The sequence below is a fragment of the Columba livia genome, chromosome 6 (assembly GCF_036013475.1).
Source record: "Columba livia isolate bColLiv1 breed racing homer chromosome 6, bColLiv1.pat.W.v2, whole genome shotgun sequence".
Classification (NCBI taxonomy): Eukaryota; Metazoa; Chordata; class Aves; order Columbiformes; family Columbidae; genus Columba; species Columba livia.
The window spans coordinates 2997610-3014111 of record NC_088607.1 but is presented as its reverse complement, the minus strand read 5'-3'; the positions used below and the strand labels follow the sequence as shown (position 1 = coordinate 3014111).

At 43.8% G+C, this 16502-nt stretch overlaps 2 protein-coding genes across 4 annotated transcripts in view; one reads left to right on the top strand and one right to left on the bottom strand.

Moving 5' to 3' along the window:
- The window catches only part of INSYN2A (inhibitory synaptic factor 2A), a 40296-nt gene extending 36751 nt beyond the window's left edge, over nt 1-3545 (bottom strand). Inside the window, exon 1 of one of the 2 annotated variants that reach the window (XM_005505796.3) lies at nt 3307-3545. The gene's annotated coding sequence lies outside the window, so the exon portion shown is untranslated. The remainder of the gene's footprint in view (nt 1-3306) is intronic. The other variant, XM_065066733.1, reaches the window with a different exon arrangement.
- DOCK1 (dedicator of cytokinesis 1) overlaps nt 1-16502 on the top strand; it is a 278334-nt gene that overhangs the window by 134373 nt on the left and 127459 nt on the right. The gene's annotated exons all lie outside the window — the stretch shown is intronic.

Here is a 16502-nt window from a genome sequence, read left to right as displayed (position 1 = left end):
GGACACCAAGAGTTGTTCTTTGATTGCTGAATTCTGCTTTTTGCAACCAATTATTTTTACCTATAAGCCTTGTGCTCCTATGTGTAACTGCAGAGCAGATGAGTTTTAAGGCCCTGATCACCATGACGCTGTGCTGTGCAAACGGATAGAGAAGTTGAACTATTTTTGAGAGCATTAAGGGATCAGCAGAGAGGCTGTTTTTTGCCTGAATGTAGTAAAATGGTAGTAAACAGACTTCAAAGAGGATACCCTGATCACAGTCTGTGTGGTCAATAATAATTTAAAACCGAACGACAGTACCTAGTGAGTTGTACCTGTGTCTGTTCATAGGTTATACAGTATTTTCGAAGCAGAAGAAAAGCAAGCACTGATTTTTAAAAGACTAAATTTACTCCCACTGATTTTGCCACCCTGAGATTTTTTTTCCCCTTAAAAATATGCTCGTGATCTCATTTTCTTCAAGACTATTTAATTTGCAAACTGATTAATAAGAATATAAGGGAGCATTGGGCTATAAAGTAGATTTGTCGCTTACATATTTTTTAATATCTTGCACAAATCCTCAGCAGTTCTTTAAACAGTGGCTGTCATAAAGCAGGATATAAGACCTTTTAATAGCTAGTTTAAACAGGCACGTGAGTTTCTTTAATGTTCTCAGATAGTCTAGATTTACTGTAATCTTAAGTATGTGTGAACTATGTGACTGCACATCCTCAGCTGTCCCTGTCTGACATGTCTATGGTTGGATAAAGAAATACCTCGGGACATCACAGCTTTGTGGAGGTCTCCTCATATTCCAGCACAGATTTTGGCAATAGGTTTCCCTGCCTTTCGCTGCCCCGTCGCTCCCTGCAAAGGATGGTGTTGCTAAGTTGGCTTTTAAATTCTCCAGAACAGGATAAACAAATGGTCATTGTCATTTGGACAATCTGTGGTTGGATTCGCAAGGACCGTCGGGGTGTGTGGAGGTGACCAGGAGCCTTGGGTCCCCAATGGTGCCATTCGCCTCTTGGGCTTCTGAGCTACATTCTCCTTCTATATGCTCATCTCCATGGAACTTAGCTACTGGTTTTTCCCCCTCTGAATTCATTAGCTATGCTCTGCATCTCATGCAAAAATCCTTCTGTCAGTGAAACAGTTAACTGGGGGCGGGGGGGGGAAATGCAGTGATGATCTTATGAGCTACTTGTTTGTGAGCTTAATTAGGAGAAGGGTGCACTGAATGAGAAGTGCTGTCCCTCTTGATAAGTAACTAACACTTTATTTTGTGGTGCTGTTGCCCAGCTGTTTCTTTTTTAATATGTCAATCTGGGGAAAAGGTACTGATTTCATTCAGGATTAGAATGATTATGAGCATCTTGTTAAAAATATACATCATTAATAATTACAGCGTCCTAAAGAACACATATTTTTCATCAAGGGCATCATGACGTCCTTAGCCAAAAAAAACCCCAGCTTATTTAGTATCGGCCTTCCCCAGTGAGCTCATTCTATGCTTTAAATACAGCAGCACCTTAAACTCCGGGGCAGTAATTTCATTTTACAGCTGCTCAGTATGAGTGTTTGGATTAGCAATACACATTATGTATTTCTATTGAAATCAGTGACTGTGTGCCATCACCGTACAGAAGAACATAACCCTCCAGATGATAAATTAGCAATATCTGAGCACTGAGATATTTTTATCTGAGCTGCTTGTATACATTTATAATGCTAGAAAAAAAACCCATCCAGCTTTTAACTTGGAACTGTTATTAGTACTTGAAGAGAACAGTATTATTGTAGTAAAAAAGGCAGGGGCAGACTGGTAGAACACCAGTAGGCTTCACAGATGAAGTGAGGAAATATGTGTTGCTCTCCATGCTTGTCATATTTTTACTGTAGATACGTTTGCTTGAAATTTTACATTAAATTATTCTGGGTACCCGGCTGGGAGAGTAACGTGTCACGTGATATTTTTATTTTTAAATTAGCTAGTAGTTTTTTTACCTAGCAGCTGGATTTTAACCTTGATACATGCAGCATTCCTGACGGCACTGCGAGTATGAACAGGAATCACGATGAGACGCTTAAGCGGAGGGAATAAATCCCCAGTTGATATTAGACGTGACCTGTTACTGGTTTGTCTTTTGTTACCCCTTTCCAGCATTCAGCAGAAAAATCATGATGCTCGGAGGCTGGAAAAACAGGTCTCTCCAAACTTCCTGCCCATAGAGCCTAATGAGTTAAATTTTCCTCCGTGATGCTCGTGCGGGGTTTTCGCCGCTTAGACCCATAAGGTCAAACGCAACTGCTCCATTACCTATTCTGACTCGTGGCGAGGCGGGGGACACGGTTCCTTTGGGACAGAGCGCTCGGGAGATGGTGACATAAGCGGAGAAACATATTCTCTGCTTTTCGACATGCCGAGCTGTCCCTGTTTTGCTGGCGCTTGCTGCCCCCCCCGCCTCCCCCAAGCCCATCCACGCCAACTGCAGCCCCGCATCCCCCTTGCTGCTGTAACTGGGGTAAACACGGCATTAAGTCGAGACGTCGAGGTCACAGGAGAGGATTGTTACTGGGGAGGTGAGATGGAGATGCAAAGCGTTGGATGCCTGGCAAGATGCAAGGGGATGACTTTGGTGCCGGTTCCACGCTCCCTTTTGTCCCATTTGCCTACTGCGTTTTCATGGCATCTCCCATTTAAATGTGGTTGATGATGGTGACGGGGGACTCGAAGGGTGGAATGGTCTATTAAATGGTGAGAGCCGCTGCTTCTCCGTAGTAACAGTTCACAGAACAGCAGCAGCTTCAGCCCCTGGAGGGGATTTTTGCTTTTGTTGGGTTTTTAATGAAGTGCTGTACTGCAAGTTACTGGATGAACACATCCAGTGTTCTTCCATGGTCGTGTTGTATGGACGCTTCATTAGGGCTGCGTTTGGACTGCCCAGCACTGAAGTTAATAAGCAGCGGTAGTTCCTCGCAATCAATCATGTGAAAAACTAACGCACTCTTTACATCTTCCAAAAATCCTCCAGCTACAACTCTCCCCTGCCAGGCACCACGACAAGAAACGCTGGTATTTTTCTAGAAGAAAGTAGCGGTTTGGACGTGTATAGTGATATTCCCTCCTTATCTGTCTCATATGAAAGTTATTGAATGCAATAGCTGTTCGCAGGCAGGCAGAGACACTATTGCATAACGCTGGCGCTCAGCGCGATGCTTTATGCTCATCCCTACGAAGTTTTCACCGGGAAAAAACAGGGCAGGGGGGATTTTTAGGAGGGTGGGACAGCCGAGGGGGGTTTTGCCAGCGCCGAGCCTTACCTTGTGCTTCCTCAAAGCGAAGCGGCGGTGTGTGCGCTCCCTTTGCGGTGCATCTCCCTCCCTCCGCCGGGGCCGTCAGACGCTCCGCGCCCGTCGCGCATCGGCTGCCGCTGCCCGGAGCCGCTGCCCGGAGCCGCTGCCCGGAGCCGCTGCCCGCCCCGAACCGGAGCCGCTGCCCGGAGCCGCTGCCCGCCCCGAACCGGAGCCGGAGCCGCTGCCCGCCCCGCGGCCGCTCCGCCCCGGCCGCTCCGCTCCCTCAGCTGCGGCCGCCCGAGCGCTCGCTAGAGGCAGCCGCCGCCTCCCGCTCCCCCGCTGCCCTCATCGGCTGCGGCGCCCGGCTCGGGGGGCGGAGGAGGGCGCTGATGTGGGGAGGGAGAGAGGGGGGTCCTCTCAGCCGGGTCCCCGCCGCCGAAGGGGGGGAACTTGTTGAGCGGGACCGGCGGGCGTCCTCCAGCCGGGAGGGAGAGCGGATGGAGCGATGGGGTGGAGCCGGGGGGCCGGGCCCGCCGCGGGGAACCGCCTCGGCGGCGGGAGGCGGAGCGCTGGGCCGGCGGGGGTGCCCCCCGAACCGGGCCGGGGGCGGCTGCGGGGACCGGCCGCGGGGGCTGAACCGGCGGGTTTGCTGCTCGGTGCAAAAGGAGAGCGAGAAACTGGGCATTTAGGGATAGGGAATTTACTGCCCAGTGCAAAAATCTGCGGTTATTCTTTCTGTTATTCGGTAATAATAGATTTATTGAAAAGCAATACACGCGTTGCTATCATTGCTAAGCACCCCAGTTTTCCAGTTGTGCTACTTAAATCAGAAACGCTGGAGCAGATGCAGAGTGGGTGATGCTGATGCATTTGGGATTTCACTGGAGTGCGTGTTTAAAGCTACATAGCTGCATATTATTTGGAGAAAAAGTGTTTCAGAGACTGAATGACTGGATGTTCCCATTTGCTTTTAAACCTTGAATAAAACGGGTGTAAGATAAAAGTAAAGCGGTTTGACAATGCTGACAGTAATGTTCTTAGAATTTAAATCCCGTCTTTCCTCCCTTTGTTTTTTTAAACTACATTATCATTTTAGGGCTTTCCAGAGGTTTTTTCATTTAAAATAAAGTTAGAAATTAAATGGGTTGTATATTTCATCAGGCCAGTCCGACAGACAGAAAATGTCATGAGAGGCACGAGAATTCATCCGAGTTGAGAAGTGGTGGATCAGTCCCCTTTCCTTTCAGTAGCATTTCGGTAGGATTTCAGTAGCATTGTCGTTTAATAAATGAAACCCTCTTAGCCCAGTGCCACCAGGTGTGGGCTGCGTAGTTTGTCCGTGGTGGCACCGTCTTCACCATCGGTAGCGTTGGTGAGGATTATTGATCTTCGGGTTTACTGAAGGGACCCCTGATTTGAAGTGACAGATCGGACGGGCTGGATGAGCATGAGCATCGACCACACACCGCGCGGTGTGGACAGACACCCAAACCATGCGCCGAGTAGGTCAGTACATCAACATAGCGCGATGCAGCAGAAATACTGGCTCAAGTATCTCAGAGGCGACGAGCTGGAGCAGCCCCTTGCACCCATGAATGCGTTGCTGCGGCGGGAGTAACTTAATTGTGCCGGCTTTATCCTTGCACCGGGCTCTGCTGATAGAGCCCAGCAGCGGGTAAATAAATCCTTACAGTCCTGGCTGTCACGTAAACACCGTTGTGGGAGCGCGGAGCTGAGTTCACAGAAACGCTGGGTTTACACTGCGGCTCAGCCGTGCGGGAGCGGATCGGGGAGCGCTGCACAGAGCAGGCAGTCGGCAGAGGGCAGCTGAGTCGCTCTCCCGTCTGCCACCTGCCCAGGTACTCTGCTCCCCTCCCTCCTGCCTTCGCTCTGCAACTTCACTGCTCAGCCCTACAAACGGGTGCCCGAGAGCGGCTTTGCATCCCCGCTCAGGGACAGCACAGTTTCCATCGCACTTTATCGTCTCTGCGTTTCTTACAATTTTTTTTTCTGAACTAACATATCAACTTGCTCATTGATACAACAAATACCATGCTTTTTGTTCACTTTTTCCTTCTGCTTCTTTTATTTATATTCATTCTATTCCAGGACCTCAGTGCTTTTCTCTATACCGAAATAAATCTATTCTTGGCTGCAGCCTGTGAGCAGACATAGGTAACGTTGCATATATAGTGACTGTATTTTAAATATGTATGCTACTTCAACAGAAGCAAATAGGTCAGTGGTAGTAGATGCCGTTGCCTTTTACAAGGTGAAGCTGTGAGCTGTGCATGCTGCGTCCCACGATGTACTAGAAGAAAATACTATTGTGAGATAACCTTAGTGATTTGAAACGAAAAGCCCTCTGACAGAAGAAGCAGTTAAAACAAGGTTCTTATCTCCTCCATAATTATATTTAGAGGCTGTTATCCCGGGGCTGATTATTCTTGCACAGCATTATGCCTGTGCCCCATTTATAAAGCCAGGCAAGTGTACAGCATTTTGCTGTAGTTTTTTAGCAAAGTGGAAAGGATTTTGCAGTTGCGAACCACGTTCCTGCTTGTCCTGCTCATGTGTGACAGTACTGGTGTACATAAGGATATTTTAAATCGTGGTTGGTGAAAAATAACATGTTTTCTGATTGTCGTGTTTCACGTTAATATAAAAGGGCGTAAAAGTAAATACACTGGGAAAATGGAAATACTTCCTTGTGCCGTTTACCAGTTTTCAGCCTTTAAAAAATGCTGAGTGCAACTGTTGCGTAATGGAACGTAGTGTCAAAAATGAGGTTTGAAAAGGGAGAGAGAGGTCTGACTTCAACTGGGGGAGATGCAAAGAGAAAAGAGACTGTTTATTATTATTTTCTTAGACTGCAAATTCATTTCTGTCTAACGGAGTGTCCTACCTGCCCAGATTGCCTTTTCCTTCAGGTGTTTGTCGAGGAGGAGGGTTCGTTGCTATAAAACACGCAGCTGTGCGGGTGGAATTCCTGCCTTGGACTTGCAGAGCCAGTGATAAAACCATCAGCTTGCATTCAAGACCAGCGAGATGCACTTTTTTAGTAGCATCTCTGGAGATAAGAGCTGCTATAATGAGGGGTCCTTCTTCCACACTGCTAAGTATATACTAAATTTGGGCATCTCTGTGTGTTTATAAATGTTAATCTTCTCGCACAGCCTGGTGTTACTGGTATTACTGGCATTGCCAGGGCATCTCCTCCTCGTTTTGGCTGGGGAGCCGCTCTTGGTGAGCGCCATGCCTGGGGAGATGTGTGTGTTGAGCAGGTGTTTTGGATGATTACGCTCCTCTAGAACGTGCGAGTCCTACAGCATAACGTTAAAATGTAATTTTCTGGACCAGTCTATGAGGTTCTTGTCAGTCCTTGAGGAGACAAGCTCAAATCCAGCTCGGGGAGAAGCATGTGGTGGCCAAAGCTTGACTTATCTGCCAGGTATTGCAGATAACACCAGCGTGGGGAAGATGATGACCAACACCAAAGTCATTTTCCAGATCGGCGCGAAGGCTGGTGTTTAAACTCAGCTGAGTTTAAAATGTGTGCTGTACATGGGGGTGCAAGTTCAGGACTGGGTTCAGGGTCTGTTGGAATGGAAAAGCCAAGGAAAGCCCTGGTGCCATGTGCGTGGGGTGAGTGGTGCGTGGTGGTGCCGTCCTTAAGCCCAGCCCAAGGGTTGAGGTCTCTGCACCGAGCTCCTGATCCCGGCTCCGTCTCAGGAGAGCGTCACCCATTGGTACCTGCTATTGAATATACATTTAGTAACTTTTATTAGGAGGGGTTACATAAGTGCTGATAGTAAATACACAAGATAGAATCATAGAATCATTTCGGTTGGAAGAGACCCTCAGGATCATGGAGTCCAACCATAACCTAACTCTGGCACTAACCCATGTTCCTAAGAACCTCGTCTAATTGCCTTTTAAACACCTCCAGGGATGGTGACTCCAGCACTGCCCTGGGCAGCCTGTTCCAATGCCTGACAACCCTTTCTGTGAATATTTTTTTCCTAATATCCAATCTAAACCTCCCCTGGCCCAACTTGAGGCCGTTTCCCTTTGTCCTATCACTTGTTACTTGGGAGAAGGGACCAACCCCCTCCATAGGTTACTAGGGATGCACATAATTGTTTAGGATTAGCCTAATTTGTCACAGAACCGTACCTTTTTAGGTGAAAGAAGTAGTTTAGCTGAAGTTTACTTGATTTGAAACATGGAGACGTTGACCATGTTTTGCCTTTTCTCTCTGTAGTCGTTTGGGACCAGTGCTATCTTTGCTAAAAGCAAATACATTTACATTGCTGGATCTTCATTCCCATTAACTAGATCATTATTTTTATATGATAGCTGCCTGGTTTTCTTTGCTAAATCTGTTATTTATTTACTTGAACCTGCCATTGGAAGAAAAATGACGGAGCGTTGAATGTTTTCCTCTGTTCCAGCTGAGGTGAATGCAAACTTGGCTTGGATTTCTCAGAGGTCCTCATGCAATCAGATCCTTAGAGGTGCTCCTTGCTTTGATGAAGGATATAATCAGCGTGGCTGTGATGACAAAGAAATAAGGGCTCTCGGAGTCACGTTAGGCAGAAGTTTGAGAGATTTAATTTAGTGTCTTGCTCCACGATAAGTTTTTTCCGTGAGCTTGGACAGTGCATTTGAGACCGTGCTTATGTCTGTTCTTTATCTGTAAAGTGCGAGTAATTGCACATCTGTTAACTTGGAGGAACATTTTGAAGATAAAGTGGATTTAAGATTATGCGTATAATACCCATAATACCTGCATGCAGCTAAAATATTAAATAGCTGATTAAGTGAACTGCCATTTGTGGGTTTTCTGCTCTAAGAAGAAAAATGCTGAGTAACCCCATTAGCTGTGATAGTTAGTTCTGTCCTTCGTTGGTATAAGCACGAGCAGGATTTAGACCTTTCTCTTCATTTCCTTTGTAAGAAAAATATAACAGCAGGTTTTACCAGCTAAAGCTGAGATTTGGAGTTCCAGTTGGATGCTGTCTCATTAGGAATCCAAATTGCTGGGGTGTTAATTTATCATCCATACCAAGAAAGAAGTCCTAATTTTATTTGGATTGTAGACCTTTATTTTTATTTTATTATTATTTTTTTTTTCATTTTCACTGTGTTTACAGTTCAGAAAAGTTCATTTTCAGTGCACAAATGGTTTTGAGAAGGGAACTAAACGTACTTGCTTGTTCTCCTAAGGATGGGAGTTAGGAACTGGTCTCTGGTGGTGTGTACGAGCTGTGGAATCACTTACCTAATAAAGATGTTCCCGCAGATGCAGAATTCTGCACCAGTGAAATTATCATGCAGCCTGTACGGTTCGGAAATAAATGAGGGTCTGGGAGACCGTGATGTATGATACCCTAAATGGCTGCATTTTGTTCATCTTTGAAAGGCAGTTTAGCTTGTCGTCATTACCGATGATTTGTGCTTTTATAGCCCTTCTTTTTGCATTTCAGAAATCCTTTGTGCCCATCTGAATAATAAATCACCGTGTTTGATTTGTTCAGTAAGAGCAAATGCGGAATTACATTCTTATTAAGATGTCTTGAGAAACTCTAAGTGTGGGTAAGATGGTTTTTTTTAAAGGGATATTATGCCAACTTTTTAAACATTTTGTTTTGTCTTGCTTATTTTATTACCTTTCCAAATCCCAGGGTTATATCTCCAGCTGCTTAATGCAAAGGGAGAAATACTGCCCTGTTTAAAAATAAAATATCTGATCATACCTTTGATTACCTTCAAACAAAACGCTTCAGATTTAATGAAATCTGGAAGGAGCATGAATTCCATCTTAGAATTCAAGTTACGGACTGAAGAAGGGCATATGTAACCAATCATAAGGAGAGTTTCATTTGCTTTTCGCTGGGATTATATATTATTTATACAACACTGATTTCATTGCAAAGAGGATTTGATGCAACTTTTCTGTCAAACCGCAGAACCGTTCAATGATGTAAGGTAATTCAGATTTCAATATAGCATAAAAATACAGACTTTTATGTGCTTTTTACATGTTGTTTGAAGGCTGGAAGCCCAGGCAGCAGTCTGGCACTAATGCGTAATAATTAACAGAAAAAACAAGCTAAAATGTAATGTACGAAACAAGTGAAGAATTAAAATCATACAAAATCATGTAAGAGAGAAAAAAGTGAACCGTGCAAATGGTCAGAAGTAAATTGAACGCGTTATTTCTCTCAGTGCTCTGAGTCTAAACCAAAACGAAGTATTTTGGCCGTAATGTTCAAAAATGGACTCTTTAGTGTCATTTCCAAATCCCGTATGCGGGCACCCGAATGGAATTGCCCTCAGTAATTTTGGATGATGGCAGCGAAGGAACAGACACAAAGAGGCAGGTCGCCTTTAGCCATATGCTCGCAATTAAAAGTTGCTAGTCCCTTGTTTAATGAGGGCCGTGACGAAGAGCTCTGCTGGTACGATGTGATGGCCACCACAAAGGTAAAAGATTACCATGCATATCCAAAAAAGATCATTTCACAGCCTGTTTGCTGCTCTGGGAAGGCAAAAGTTCTGTGTGGTTTTGGTCAGTGTGGCCTTTCTAACCCAATTTCTTACTGCGGAATGAGTAATTAAACAACAGCGTCTTATTTGGGATTTAATTGAACATATTTTTGTATCCACCGTATATTTCTTGATAGTTTAAACGTTAATGTCATAGTGCGGCTTGCAAATTAGTGTAGTAACACGCTGCCATAGTCCAACATGTATTAAAAAATCAAACCAAACCAGTGCCTTTTGTTTGAATTCAAAACCACTTTGTTAATGGAGGTGTTAATACATTTAGTAGCGCATCACATTGGAAGACCTGGAGGAACGTAGGCTTAGCAAAAGATTCCCATCTATAGCGTTTCTAGTACTAATGTCAAATATTTGTGTAGAAAAATAATATGTTAAGCTTTGAGTAGTACCAACGCTCCAGCTTTTTTGTAAAATAACCTTGGAACTTCAGCATTTGCAAATAGGGGTATGGTGAATTTATGGTTGTGTGTGCGAAGACTTAATTCTTTTAGGTATTAAAATGTTTATGACTAAGATTTACCTTAGGAATATAAGAAGTGATTTTGAAAAGCCTGAAAATCCTGAAAGCACGAAATGTTTGAATAAGTTGTGTTGTGCAGCGGTGATAAATCTGGGCAGCCTGATAATGACATTAAACGAGTTTACGATTGACAGTGAAGTCCTTAATCCTGGGGCTGTGGCTCTCTGGAACACAGTACAATAAAAACAGATCTGTCTGTGTTAAAAAACATTAAAAGTAGCACCACATTTTGATTTTCTTCAATTTTTAATCAAGTTCAGCATTTTAAATACTAATACTTAGCAGCAGTTGTGGAGCATAATTAGCACGTGCTTTAAGTCCGAGGGGTGTCAGTCAATATTGGGGTAAAGCCCAATGATTAATGTTGCTGTCAGGGAGGAGATGCAGGTGATGGGGTTCAAAGCAGGAACCTCATGTTTAGATATCTCCCCATCCTTCCTTTCTCTGTGTCCTCACCTCCCCTTCTGGCCAAGCCTCGATGGGGACCTTTGTTGGAGTTATTGCTTCTTGACTCCAAATGCGACTCGTTCATCGAACCATCTTGTCTCAGAATTGGTGCAGCCCCTTGCTGGACTTCTGCAGCTTCACCTTCCGTCGCTCGCTACATTTAAAAAATAAATGCCTAAATTAAAAGTATCTTCTAATTTTTGCTTGAAATTCATCTCCTATTAGCTTTGGCAGCTGCCTTCTGGTTTTGATACTGTGAATTTGTGAGTGACAGCTGTGCACTCATTTCATCCAGCACCTCTGAGCATTTGTAAACCTCAGTCTTTTAAATCCTCCCCCTCTGCCTTTTTGGAAGGATCTGGGACTTGGTGGCCCCTTCTCAGGAGGCAGCTTCTCCATGCCCTTGTTGTACAGTCACAGAGTGGTTCAGGTTGGAAGGGACCTTTTGAGGACCATCTAGCCCCACAGGTCCACTGGGGACAGGAACATCTGTCACCAAACCAGATTGCTCCAAGTCCTGTCCAACCTTGACCTTGAACACATCTGATGGGCATCCAACCTGTCCCAGGGTCTCACCACCTTCATCCTAAGGAATTTCTTTATATCTAACCTAAACCTACCGCCTTTCAGTTGAAAACCATCACCCCTTGTCCTGTCACTACATGTCCTGCCAAGAATCTCTCTCCATCTCTCTGATAAACCCCTTTAAATATTGAAAAGCTGCAAGAAGGTGTCCCCAGAGCCTTCTCTTCTCCGGGCTGTCATTCTGGTTGCCCTGCCCTCTACCTTCTGCCATCTCTTATGTCCCCCTTGAGCTATGGAGGCTGCATTTATTTATCAAATTCAGTTTTGCTTCTCTCTGAGATGATATCAATCAAAGATTTCATTGAAGGGCAGTAGTAAACATCGCTGGAACTTTATTTGCGAGCTAAGTTTTTACTCAGGATGATGAGCTGGGATGATTAGCTAATGAGGTTTGTTTTGATGTATAATGTCGTTATTTCACATCAACTACCAGATGACAGATAAGATCTGCAGCAATTCATTATCTAAAGAAGGAGCTTGATATCCTGTGCGAAAGCTGAAGGGACAGATAGTGGCCGACACATCGTGTCACACACATTTTTGTTGGCCGACACAAGGGAAAGCAGAATACTTGTACATGTTAATTTTTCCATTTAATAAGGAACAACAACAACAAGTTTTATTAATTCACAGGGATGCAACGAGTATTTTCCTTTTATTTATGCATATTTATCACTTGGTTTGAATTGTAAACATATTAATTCCTGCTTACCGGTTAATGACTTTGGGTAATGTTTGTACTCTTTATGCAGAAATTGTCCATATGCCTCACATTTACTTATAGGAATAGACTTAATCAGGTCTGCTTCCTTCGCCCCGAAAGACATTTTGTCTTACTCTAAGTTGTTTTTTCTAAGGTATTTTTAAAGCACTCTTGAAAAGAAAAATCCTTGAAATTACCTTCTCAACAGATAATGAGTATTTTTTTCAGCCATACAATAGGAGATACTTATTGTTTTCAAGAGTTACTTTTGCCAAATGTCAGGAGTGGGTTGAGTGTTGCAGGTTCGACCATAACTCGGGGTTGGTTCAGTTTTCTGCCCCAAATGAAAATAGTTCTGATGGTATTAAAGGCATAGACTTTCTGTCGGGAAAAATACTTTCAAAATGATGATATTATTGTATTCAGGTAGGAATAGATCACTGCACTCATGTTTCGAGACCTAAAGAGAGGCCCTGGGATTAATTTGGATATTTGAGGTCTCTCACGTATCTTCTTCTTTCTTTTTATTTTCTTCTCTTTTGTATTTTTAGTATCTCTAAATAATTGTATCATATAGAAATATAGTGTCATATATTCTATCAGATTTTAATGATATGGCAGTTCTATTATTTTGAAATATTGGAAAAGACGATGGATGATAAACCTGCTTATATCTGTATCATGAAGAAAGTGATTGACACACCAAATTGAAGAGTGTTTTTAGTGGAACATAAAACCCCGTAATTTTTCTTAGGAAAATAACAAACTAACCCCACATCAGCTTCCTCTGATGATCCAGGGTTAATCTGGATAACCCACGGCACTCAGGTGTGGAAGTGCAGACCTCGCAGCTCCGCTCCCACGGCCCTCGTGTCCGTCGGTGTTTTCAGGATTGTTCCTTGCAAAGAAATAAGTTAATCTGCTTCAAAAGTATTATCGAAATCCAAACACTAACATGGTTCGAGCTTTCCAAAATAATCCAGGGTTCAGCAGGACTGAAGCAGGTTTGTGATTTGAGAATGGAGGGTTTCAATAGATAAGCCTTTTTTTTCTGTGTACACGCTCGAGTGGGACAATTTTACTGCTCCTGTTCGCAATTTACTTTTTGAGAATTATTTTAAAAAGATCTGAAGAATAAATAAGCTTGCGTTTTTTTGAACTAATGAAAGCCATGCAGTGTGTTGCACAGGTCTGTGCATGCTAAGGCAGGAAAAGTATGATTTTTGTCTAACTCTTTCCCTGCATCCTTTGAGAATCCCGTGGCAATATCAAGTGACTTTTTAGCATTCAGTGTAGAAAAAGATTTTCCAAAAGAGAGCTAATTTTTGGTTTTGAATGGACTTGGGGACCGGACAGTTGTATACAACGCATGAGTTGAATGCGTCTTCAGACTAACATGTTTTCCATCTCGCTAATAAAGCTCTTCCACTCACAATCTTTTATTATACTCTTTACTTTGGGTGGTCCTTTCCTTGGCCTGTTTTGCTAAGGAGGTAGTTCTCAAACTTTCCTCTTCCACGTTTGCAAGCTCAGTGCTTTAACGTACAATGCTATTGTATTTTTCCTCTCTGCTGTTTGACTGTCTGAGCTTTGGTCCAAGGGCATCAGTTCTGACTTCCAGCTTTTCTTTCACGCTCTCAACGGTGAAAATATGAGCAGTATTTATACAAGGTACACAGAGCTGTTAATCCAGAGCTGGACCCACTGGGATCGGGGACTGTGCAAAGCAGCAAAGCAAAGAGGAGCAGCAGACCCACAGTTTTCAGTAACGTTTTGTGAGTATATATGAGAAGGAAGATGGAACTGAACTCAAACACAGGTGTAAAACCAGAAAGCTGCAGCCCGTCTTTGGCCCGGTTACCACCTCCTTTGTCCCCAGCAGAAGATGCTCAGATGGCCGGTGCTGCTGCTTTGTTCAGATGTGATGACTTGCAGCGTGCATTATAAAAAATACAAGGTTTTTTCTGCCTTCAGCTTTGTTGCCGTATTATAGCCATATGAAGAAGTGTTATGCGCATAAATATGTGGATTATCATGAAAATTTTAATTAAATGACTAAATAGTAAGTAAAGATGGCAGGGGAGGCAGTGTTACTAAGTTAAATTAATTCCATATAGCTTTTGCTTCAGCTTGTGCACTGGTTTTGGTTTTACTTATTCTTTCTTAATATTTCTTATGTAATTTGAACATGTATCAAAGCCGCTGCTTTGCCTCAGTTGTCCTGGTTTGAATGTCCTTCACCTCATCAGAGAAGTCTTAGGTTTTCATGACTGGGATGGGAAATCCCAGGTGAGTCTGAACAAGGAGCTGCATGTCCGAAAATGTAAAAGAGATTCTGCTTAGTACATTGTTACTGCCCAGCTGGATTTTGGGGAGTAAAAAGGGAGAAAGGAGTGAGCATCACGGGTGGTGAGGGGCTGGAAGAGGCTGCCCAGAGAGGTGGTGGCTGAACCATCCCTGGGGACATCCCAGGCCAGGCTGGACGGGGCTCTGAGCAACCTGAGCTGGTGAAGATGTCCCTGCTCATGGCAGGGGGGCACTGGGGGAGCTGGGAAGGTCCCTTCAACCCAAACCACAGAATCCCAGAATGTCAGGGGTTGGAAGGGCCCTGGAAAGCTCATCCAGTGCAATCCCCCATGGAGCAGGAACACCCAGATGAGGTTACACAGGAAGGTGTCCAGGCGGGTTGGAATGTCTGCACAGAAGAAGACTCCACAGCCCCCTGGGCAGCCTGGGCCAGGCTCTGCCACCCTCACCATGAAGAAGTTTCTTCTCAAATTTAAGTGGAACCTCCTGTGTTCCAGTTTGTACCCATTGCCCCTTGTCCTGTCACTGGTTGTCACCAAGAAGAGCCTGGCTCCATCCTCCTGACACTCACCCTTTACATATTTATAAACCATTCTATGACATTGGCGTATGTGCACCCAGAGCCTCGAGAAGAGAAGCTGAGAGGGGATCTTATCAATGCTGATCAGTATCTCCAGGGTGGGTGTCAGAGGATGGACCAGACTCTGTTCAGTGGTGCCCAATGACAGGGTGAGGGGCAACGGGCACAGACTGAAGCACAGGAGGTTCCATTTGAATATGAGGAGAAACTTCTTCACTTTGAGGTGCCAGAGCCTGGCCCAGGCTGCCCAGAGAGGCTGTGGAGTCTCCTTCTCTGAGACATTCAAACCTGCCTGGACCCACCTGTGTGATCTGCTCTGGTGACCCTGTGTGAGCAGGTGGGTTGGACTGGATGATCTCCAGAGGTCCCTTCAACCCAACCAGTCTGTGATTGTGTGACAAGGACACAAGCTGCAGGAGCTGAGCTCTGCGGAGCAAACCAGCCCCTTGGGCTGCCAGAGAACCTGGGCTGTGCTTTTACGTTTTAAGTCACTGATTTTGATCTTGCTGGTTTGGATTTAATTTTAAGTGCTTTTTCAAAGAGAGATTAATTCTCATTTAGGTGTGGGTATGTAATTAAAAAGGATCTCTTGACTTAAGTTGCTTTTGTTAAGCACATGCACAGGCTGTGTGTTTGTGAAAGCAATTACATAGTTGAATATACATCTAATCCTGTTCTTAATGTTTAAGTGTTATTGTGCTAGAAAATGATAAATGACTTCTTATTTGGGAGGGGATTTACTTTTTTCCCCTTATGATTTCTGGCAAGATGATATTGGAAGGAAAATGAAATTCAATTATAAATCAACATTTATTTCAGCACTGGAAAACCAGCACTTGTAAATGCTTTGCTGTTAGTTGAATATATTGAGTGTGTTGGATATCATCAGGAAAATTATCAAAACATGTTTTACACTTTAGTCACAATGAGTTACTCAATACCAAAGGCATTCCCTAAAATGCTTAGGGTGTTTTTTGGTAGCACTTCAAGCACAGGGAAACCTGAATTAGTTTCATCTGGAACCAGCAGAGCTTTATGAACAAATATTCCCTCTTGGCCCCATGCTGAAACTGAACAGAAAAGGGAAAAGAGTTGTCCTGGGTTTAAAATGTTCAGTTTGCTTCTTATCTTCCCAGTAGTTGTTATTCAGCTGAAATAAGTGGAGTAAACTGAATTTAAAAACAAAAATCTGTGTGCGTACAGAACCAGCTCCTGTGGTCGTAACCAGTCGCGTTACTTCGTAAGATGTACACGGAGGTGCAGGCTGCTTGCTTTGGTTCTGTGGTTTGGTTCCCTTAAAACAGGCCTTTCAAAATTGATTTATTCCAACCGATTGGTTATTTAAGTCTTCATTCTTTTCACGTATTCTAAATACTTTTTTCAAAGAAATGCATTTCAGTTTAACGCTGTTAGAATTCATACTTTTTATTCATGTGAGTTAGTGCTTCTCTCATTGCTGTTGATTCTTACCCTGAGAATCGTCAGGAGGGTCGAAAGCAGAAATCGCCTCC